A 10,222-nucleotide genomic window follows, 5' to 3' on the forward strand; every position below is an offset into this window, starting at 1 on the left:
AGACAGTTCTAAGTGTGTCGCTTCAGGAGCAGCCAGACAGGAAAAAACGACTAAACGACCGATACGCGAAGAAATCGGCTGTTTACGGACTGTAAAGCTCGTGGATCGTGATTGATTTTATGTTGACAAGTACCATACACATAGATTTAAGTAAAATCATCAGCTAGGTGGGTATTACCAGTGTAAAGCATTGAGTCAATAAATCTAACGAGAAAGGATGTAGCATGCGAATAAATCGACTGTTTAGTACAAATGGATCTACAAACGCTCTGAATCCAATCTGTTACTATCAACAGTGAGGTTCGACCGGATCGATGGTAGCTATGATGATAATAACAAACTAAAACCGAAGAATCCATAAAACTATCTATACATTGACAGGCTTTCCAAAAGACATGCTATATGTGTGAAAGCTCAAGCGAATCGGTTAAAATAGCCGATTTTGGTGGAAAATGACTATAACATGTGAACAATCGACTATTTAACATGAACAAATCTATGAACTCATCAGACTTAACCTGCTATCTCTAACAGTGGTGTTTGACCGGATCGATGGCAGCCGTGATAAAGACAATAAATCAAACTTTCAAAGTAAACATATCTATTCACATTTAACAGAATCATGGAGACACACTATAGGCGTTAAAAGCATAGGCGATCAGCTATTTAGATGATATAGGCATAGCAAACAATTAAGGTCATGTCTGATCGAGAATAAATCTACCAGCTAGCATCCTCCGATCTAAAGTGCTATCAATGGGGATCGACCGGATCGTTGCAGCCATAATAGCGAACTATAGACCAGATTTAACCAGCCAGCAAACCATCTTAAGATCAGACATGCCTTAACCGCGTACTATGCACAATCAAGATCGAAATAGAACAACCAATAAAACATAACCTGTCACTCAAAGTAAGAAACATAGTATTGTAACAAAGCAAACGATGGACTAAAAGGATGTAAGACCGATCTAGATCGATCTCGACCGCGTAGGTTGGTGTTGCTGAAAATTAATGACAATAACAACATCAGCAAGATCGGTAACTTAATGAATCTACCCGAAGGACGCCACCCTTAGGTAGAGCCGATAACTTGAGCTTAATCTAATTTGAGCAGTGGAGGTCGAACTTAACCGATGCAGTCGTACAAACAGAAGTATAAGCCATGACGGTACTTACAGACAAGCCAGAGATTGACCGGACCGATGCAGCCCTGCTTGTTGAAGAACTCGTCGAGATCTACACTACTCCTACTCCTAAGGGTTGGCGTAAAGCCAAAAAAGTAATTTGTATTGATTGATTGTATGTCCTTTTACAATAGCCGGGGTCCAATATTTATACTCGGAACCTAAGCATGAATCCTACTTAAGCACGACTCATTACAATCTTTGACGTAAGAGAAAACATTCCTAATTTAAGATAACTTGGACCCTAATCTTTCCCTTTTTGAAGAGTCCGACATATTTTTTCCGACGCCAACCATAGCTTTTGTCGTTATCTGCTGGTGTCATCTGAAGAGAGCCGATTTCAGTGCTGCATTTGAATTAGCTGATATCGACCCTTATGCAATCGATTCCTTGATGATGCGATCTTGGAAGCTTCGAATTCCCACGCTCTTCTTCCCAAATTTTGGTGTAAACAACAACATATGCACCATCCAGATCTACTTTTACAACATCCATATGAAACACTTGTAACACTTAAAACATATGTTTACAATATGCGCTTTTAGAGCAATGGTACGGTGTGGAGGCTCATCGACTTGTGGAGACAGCATCGGTACGGTGTAGACCTCGTCGGTGGTGTGGAGCTAGGCGGCGGCACTGAAAGCTCTAGTTTGGTTTTGGTGAATTGATAAAATCCTAAGTGCTAAACCTTGCTCTAAGTGTATATGGGATAGGTTAGTGCTAATCCAAGTGGTGGAGCAAGTGAATGATGATCATGAAGATGGTGGAAGCCATGGTGATGATCAAGTGCTCGAAGCTTGGAAAAGAAGAAAGAGAAAAACAAAAAGAAGGCAAAGGTATAATTGATAGAAGTTTTTTATTTTGGTGATCAAGACACTTAGGGAGTGCAATCACATTTAGGATAGATAGCCATACTATTAGGAGGGGTGAAACTCATTGTGTAATGCGGTTATCAAAGTGCCACTAGATATTTTAACTCGTTGCATATGCATTTAGATTCTAGTGAGTGCTAACACCCTTGGGAATTAGCTTAGAATGTTGTTAACTCATGCACACAAGTGTTGAAATACTTGGAGTTGGAACACATGCACAAGGGTGAAGTGATTGCGCTTGAAAAGAAGTGAAACAGGGGTGTCAGACCCTGGTTCAAGGGCCGTCGGACCCTGCTCGGTAGAGTCCGACGGCTAACCCTAGCTAAAAGGCACGCGCGTAGGAGCGTCGGACCCTAGGGGTCTGTGCGTTGGATCAACTTGTCACACTGTTCCTCCACGTGGGAAATGGCTCATCGCACGTGGTCAAGACACTTGGCAGCGTTGGACTCTCCCCTGAGTTCGACGGGGAGCGTCAGACCTGAGTCCGACAATTTTTCCTAGTTCTGGACCTCTCGGTGTAGATTTGGAGGGCATTGGACGGTCCGACGCTGAGTCCAATGGTGGTAATCAGTGCATGGTAGGTGACCGTTGGTAGCGATGAAAACGGACGGAAATAGATGGAAAAATCCCATTTCTACTTCCGTTTCTATATTTTTTGGCGAAAATGGGATCGGGTTCGGAAAATGTCGGTTCGAAAACGGAATCGGAATATGCGAGTGTATGGAAACAAACCAATATGGTCGGAAATTCAACAAAAATGGTCAGAAACTGAAAACTTATGCCTGAATACCACACATCTTTATAGTTTATACTCACAAATCACAATCACATGCAAAAACAGAAGAGCTTAGAACTGACAAACTGAAGTTCATAGTTCACAAAGGTCTACAACGCTCTTTTCTCTTTTTTTCTTTTTTCTTTTCCTCTTTTTTATTTTCTTTCTTATTTTATTTTCTTATTCTCTCTCCCTTATCCTATTCTCCCCATTGGCCAGTCGACAGGAACAGGGCGACTGGAAGGTAGTGGGAGACGACCGGGCGGTGGCGCAGGTAGCCTGCAGTGTGGGTTTCGTGGCCGATAGGGCAGCGGCGGTGGTGGCGGGTAGCCTAGCGAGTAGTGGGCCATGGCAACTACACGTCCGTGCTGGTCATCGACTACTGCGCTTCCCTGCCCTGCCTACATTCCAGGTGAAATCCGGAACAAATCCGGTAAAATTCTGGTCAAATACGGAATTCTAACAATATGGACGAAAAAACACCTCTCCTGTTTCCGCTCCGAATCCGACAACCTCCATCCCGCATTCCATACCGCTTCTAGATTTTTTTGAAAAAAACAAAAAAGGGTGGATCAAATGTCAAAAAACGGGTGGTTCGGAACGGGAAAAATTCCGTCCGTTTTCAACGCTAACCGTTGGCTCATAACGGTCGAATCCTTTCAAACGGGACGCGTGGCACCACATGAGTGGCTGCGGCAAGGCGTCGGATGGTCTGACGGCCTGTGCCAGCGAGTTTGATGATCACTTAAGTGACCCAACGGCTATGAGTTCTTGGGGATGTCTATTTAAGTGAAAGGACTTGGGCGCCCTCTCTTGGCACTTTGACATACTTTTCATCCCTTAGAGCTAAGCTACTCCTTTGCATCCACTCCTACTTGATTGATTCATCATTTGGTGAGATTGGAGAGCATCCAAGTGCATTGCTTTGATCTAGAGGCACTTGGTGATTGTGTTTCGCTATGGATTTCTCTTGTTACTCTTGGTGGTTGCCACCACCTAAATGTCTTGGTGTAGTGAGGATCGTTGAGCCGAGGAAGGTGATTGTCTCCGGCTCCGATCGTGGTGATTGTGAGGGGTTCTTGTCCTTTCCTCGGTGGAGAGCTAAAAGGTACTCTAGTGGATTGTTCATAGCTTGTGGATCCCCATCTTGTATTGGTTGTGCGGTATTCGATTGCGGGTTAGGCGTGTGATGCCTATTAGCGCATGAACCTCCAAGTGGATGAAATGCTATAACGGGGACTAGCTTGCCAGCAAGCAAGTGAACCTCGGTGAAAAATTATTGTGTCATCTTGTGTCCGAGGAATTCATTTGATATTCATTGTGATTGATTGATCTCCTCTTGCCATGGCGGTATAATCTCACTATCTCTCTTGTATTTACTTTCTTAGTGTAGCCAAGCTCTTTAGTGTAACTATTTTTGAGAGCTAGCTTGTGTCTTGTTTGTTTGGTTAGTGAGGCTCTTTAGTTGGTCTTTGAGAGCTCACTAACTTAGAGAGTAGTGACTTAGCCATTGTGTGAATTAGAGATCATAATCACTAGAATTATAGATAAGTGGCTTACATTTTTAGTAGGCTAGCGCAACACTTGCTTCGCTTCATAATTATCTAACCACTTGACATAAGTGTTGTTGTAGAAATTTTTATAGGCTATTCACCCCCTCTAGCCATTAGGACATTTCAAGTGGTATCAGAGCCGTGATCTCCGTGATTTGAGGGTTAACAACCTTCGGTGTCAGAATGGCTCAAATCAACAACACCAAGAAGGCCCCCAATTTTATGGCTAAATTATCCTTATTGGAAGGAGAAGATGACCACCTATATTAAGTCAATCAATAGAAATGTGTGAAAGGTGGTGGAGACCAAGATTGAGGTAGTAAATCCAAAAGCTCCCTCTGCGGGCGAAGAGTGTTGCTCCAAAACAATGACATTGCTCTTAGTGCTATTCGTGATGCCGTGGATGAGAGAACATTTGAGCAAATCAAGAATATTGAGATGGCTCATGAGGCATAGAAGAAATTAGGGAAATCATTTGAGGGCACTTAAGCGGTGAAGGGTGCCAAGGCATATATCCTTAAGGAGAAGTTTGCAAGCCTTAAGATGAAGGAAGATGAAAGTGTGCCAGAGATGTTCTATAGGCTACAAGTGATTGTCAATGATCTCAAAGCACTTTGTGAAGAGGTGAAGGACAAGGACTTCTCCCACAAGTTCTTGAGATGCTTACCATCAAGATTTGGCACACTGGTCACTATTCTAGTGAGGATTGGTTTGGACACCATGACACCAAACCAAGTATTGGGAGATGTGATGACTGATGACACCTATAGAGATGATGATGAGAAAGAGGAGAAGAACAAGGAGAAGAAAGATGACAAGAAGGATGAGAAGAAGAAGAGTGTGGCATTCAAAGCCACATCATCATCCAAGGGCAAGGCAAAGCAAGAAACATCATGTGAAGATGAAGACTAAAGCTTTGCTGAGATTGATGATGAGAAGATGGCTCTCTTTATGAAGAGATTTGGGAAATTTATGATGAAGAAGGGCTATTGTGCTAGTAGGAAGAAGTCATAATCAAGGAACAAGGATAAATCAAGGTGCTTCAAGTGTCGTAGCAAGGATCATCTTGTTGGTCAATGCCCCTACAATAGTGAAAATGAAGATGATGACAAGATGAGCAAGAAGAAGGATAAGAAGTAGAAGAAGGACAAGATGACCTTCAAGAAGAAGGATGGTTCATATGTGGTCACTTGGTAATGGAGACGGGGATCCCGATCTTCCGTCAGGTGATGGTAACTTTCGTTGTGGCGGAGAATGACACACCGATCTAGCTTCAGATCGAAAGATTGAACCTTGCAATCTTAGCACCACAACTCCTCTGGTTATCAACCAAGTCATAGACCAGGTTGACCTCGCCAAGAAGGCTAATCCCTGCCTACGCAACGAAGAACACAAGCAAGAACAAGAAAGAACGCAACCAAATTGCAGATGAATGATTATCTCACGAAGTTGGGGTCTCACAAACCGATGAACGGCGAAACTGTTCTTGACAGAATAATCTAAGCAAAACCCAAACCCTAATGGAGGGATGGCGGCTGTTTATGAAGACTCTAGGGTCATGCAAGACCCCTGGACGCGCCCCTAATGGGCCCAAACATGATACACGGTCCAACGGACCAAAAGACGGTGTCGCAGCACCCTGGCAGATTCTGGATGCAGACTTGTTTTGTTGATTCCCATTGATTCCGAAGAGGTTTTGATGTGAAACCACTTAGATTGGCTTCCTTATCAAATTATCTTTCCATCCATATGTGGATCATTGAAAACAGAGTCCGGATGCGTCTTGGGTGACTAGTTTAAGGCAGACTGGTCCTGTAGGCCAAGGCAGACTCGAATTCTTGTTGGACTGGGCCTCCGGCTTATGTTGGATGTCCTTGCTGGTCATCATCACCTCCAACACTTCCTCTAAGTCCTTCATGACCCTCTCCAATATTCCTAAGAAAGGTAATATCATTAGGTAGTAGTCTATTCTTAAAAGTATAAAAAGTGTCGCTTAAGAACGAGCTCACCTCTAAATTGAGTTGTCGCTTTCAAGCCCGGGTCATTAGACCTTGCATGATGGTTGGAGGATCAGCGGTTACCTCTGAAGAAGTGATGTCCTCATCATCCTCCCCCTCTTGAATTGGAGTCATCCTTGACTCAAGCTCATCTTTTTCTCCCAAATAAGGTTTCAAATCTGCAATGTTAAAGGTGGGACTAACCCCGAACTCGGGTGGCAATTCAAGTTTATAGGCATTATCATTTATTTTCTCAATGATCTTATAAGGACTAGCTGCTCTTGGAATTAATTTAGACTTACGTAGATCAGGAAATCTATCTTTTCTCAAATGTAACCAAACCAAATCACCCGGTTTAAGTTTAATCTCTTTTCTACCTTTACTACCAACAATTCTATACTTTTCATTCATTCTTTCAATATTTGTTTTAGTTGTTTTGTGCAACTTACGAATAAAATTAGCATGCTCTCTAGCATCACTATGTATTCTCTTAGTGGTAGGTAAAGGCAAAAGATCAATAGGAGCATGGGGGTTAAAACCATACACTACCTGAAAAGGACTTACCTTGGTGGTGGAATGTTCCGCCCTGTTATATGCAAACTCCACATGCGGCAAACACTCTTCCCACATCTTCAAATTGCGCTTCAAAATGGCTCTCAACATGGTGGACAATGTTCGATTCACAACCTCAATTTGCCCATCAGTTTGGGGATGACATGTTGTAGAAAATAGTAGCTTGGTCCCTAATTTATTCCACAACGTGCGCCAAAAACGACTCAAGAATTTTGTATCACGATCTGAAACAATAGTAGAAGGCATACCATGCAAGCGAATGATTTCTTAAAAGAAAAGGTTAGTAATATGAACAACATCGTCGCTCTTATGACAAGGAATAAAATGTGCCATCTTAGAAAAATGATCAACCACCACAAAAATACAATCCCTCCCCCTCTTAGTCCTTGGCAATCCCAACACAAAATCCATAGATATATCTGCCCAAGGAGTAGAAGGAACAGGAAGAGGCATATACAAACCATGTGGGTTCAACCGCGACTTAGCTTTTTAACATGTGGCACACCAAGCCACGTACCGCTCTATATCTCGCCTCATCCTTGGCCAAAAGAAGTGTGTGGACAGCACCTGCTCCATCTTCTTGGCACCAAAATGTCCCATCAATCCGTCTCCATGTGCCTCCTGCAATAACAAAAGACAAATGGAACCAACTGGAATGCATAGGCAGTTAGCTCTAAACAAAAACCCATCGCTGATCATAAACTTATTCCATGTGCGTCCCTCTCTATAATTAAGCAACACATCCTTAAAATCAAGATCAAGCGCATATTGTTCTTTAATGGATTGAAGACCAAAAATTCGACAATCAAGTTAGGACATCAATGCATATCTTCTAGACAAAGCATCAGCAATCACATTATCCTTCTCTTTCTTGTGTTTGATAATATAAGGAAAAGATTCAATAAATTCAACCCATTTAGCATGCCTACGATTCAGATTATTTTGAGAGCGAAGATACTTAAGCGATTCATGATCAGAATGAATAACAAATTCTTTAGGCCACAAATAATGACGCCACGTCTCTAAAGAATGAACAAGTGCATACAATTCTTTATCATACGTGGAATAATTAAGAATAGGACCATGCAATTTTTCACTAAAGTAAGCAACTGGTTTACCATCTTGCATCAAAACACCACCAATGCCAACTCCACTAGCATCACATTCTAGCTCAAAAGTCTTACCAAAGTTTGGAAGTTGCAGCAATGGTGCGTGTGTAAGCTTGTCCTTCAAAGTGTCAAAGGACTCCTCATGTGCCTTTCCCCAATGGAACACCACTCCTTTCTTCGTCAACTCATGCAACGGGGCAGCAATGGTGCTGAAATCTTTGATGAAGCGGCGGTAGAATCCTGCAAGACCAAGAAAACTTCTCACCTGTGTGACGGTTTGGGGAACCGGCCAGCTCTTTATAGCTTCAATTTTCATCTCATCCACCTCAATTCCCTGTGGAGTTACAACATAGCCAAGAAAAGAAACTCGATCCATGCAAAAGATACACTTCTCAAGGTTACCAAATAAACGTGCTTCACGTAAAGCATTAAAAACAGCACATAAGTGATCCATATATTCATCAAAAGACTTGCTATAAATCAATATATCATCAAAGTAAACTACCACAAAATGACCAATAAAAACTCTTAAAACCTTATTCATTAAGCGCATGAAAGTGCTAGGTGCATTTGTCAAACCAAAAGGCATAACTAACCACTCATACAACCCGAATTTGGTTTTAAACGCACTTTTCCATTCATCTTCAAGTTTCATTCTAATTTGGTGGTAGCCACTTCGCAAGTCAATCTTAGTGAAAATGATAGAACCACACAACTCATCTAGCATGTCGTCTAGCCTAGGAATAGGATGACGATACTGAATAGTAATATTATTGATGGCTCTACAATCAACACACATACGCCAAGTTCCATCTTTCTTAGGAACCAAAAGTACAGGAATGGCACAAGGACTAAGGCTTTCACGTACATACCCACGGTCCAAATGGTCTTGGACTTGCCGCTGAATTTCCTTAGTCTCCTCGAGATTGGTTCGATAGGCAGCATGGTTGGGCAAGGTTGCTCCCAGAATCAAATCAATTTGATGCTCTATTCCTCTCATAGGTGGCAGCCCCGTGGGTATCTCAGCTAGAAAAATGTCCTCATACTCCTGCAAAAGGTTAGTGACAGCAGGAGGTACCGAGCTAACAATATCGTCAAGTGAAAACATAGCTCATTTGCATACCAAAGCATAGCAAATATCATCATCAGAAATTTCAGCAAAGTCACATTTTGTTGCAAGCATAACACCACCCTTCAATTTAATCCCCTCAGGCTTAGAAATAGATGTAGACCTATCCTTTTTAGGTGGGAAAATAGAATTAGCAACTTGCTGATTTTCAGATTGAACATCATTCAAACTAGCAACGCGTTCTCTATCAGCTTATACAATTTGAGCAGGGGTCAAAGGTACCAAAATAATTTTCTTTCCTTTATGCACAAAAGTGTATTTATTACTTCTACCATGGTCTGTAGCATCATTATCATGTTCCCAAGGATGACCCAATAAGAGTGAACAAGCTTGCATAGGTACCACATCACAATCAACAGAATCAGCATAAGAACCAATGGAAAATGAAACTCTGCAAGTTTGTGTTACCTTTACTTTACCAGAATCATTTAGCCACTGAATATGGTATGGATGTGGGTGTGGGTGTGTGGTCAAGCCAAGCTTCTTGACCAAATCAGAACTCACCAAATTGTTGCAGCTACCTTCATCAATAATGACACGTGCTTGACAGTCGCTAATGATGAAGAAAATCTGGAACAAGTTATGGCGTTATAGCTTCTCAGATTGCTGGACTTGTGAGCTGAGCACCCGCTGTACAATGATGCTCCTATAGGATGCCGTGGCCTTGTCACCAAGGACTTCGCTGTCGTCCTCATCTGCATCTTGGTCTTCTTCATCCTCAATGTCAGAGGTGTGGGGGTATTAACGCCTATACCCTTATGGCTAAGCTTGGGCTGGCCCGGATCGGTGGGTCCAGTCCACCAAAAGACGACGTGCGGCACGGCCAACCTGATCGGAATCCTGCGCAAGGAGTCAAGGCGGATTTGGCGATCAATCAAGATCCTGGTCGGTTAGAATAGGAATCCTTATCCGGCCACATATGGTAATTGTAACTGGCTAGGATTAGTTTCCAGATCTGTAACCCTGCCCCCTAGACTATATAAGGCGGGCAGGGGACCCCTCTAAAAAACATCTCTCATTGACATAC

The sequence above is a fragment of the Miscanthus floridulus genome, chromosome 5 (genome assembly GCF_019320115.1).
Source record: "Miscanthus floridulus cultivar M001 chromosome 5, ASM1932011v1, whole genome shotgun sequence".
Lineage (NCBI taxonomy): Eukaryota > Viridiplantae > Streptophyta > Magnoliopsida > Poales > Poaceae > Miscanthus > Miscanthus floridulus.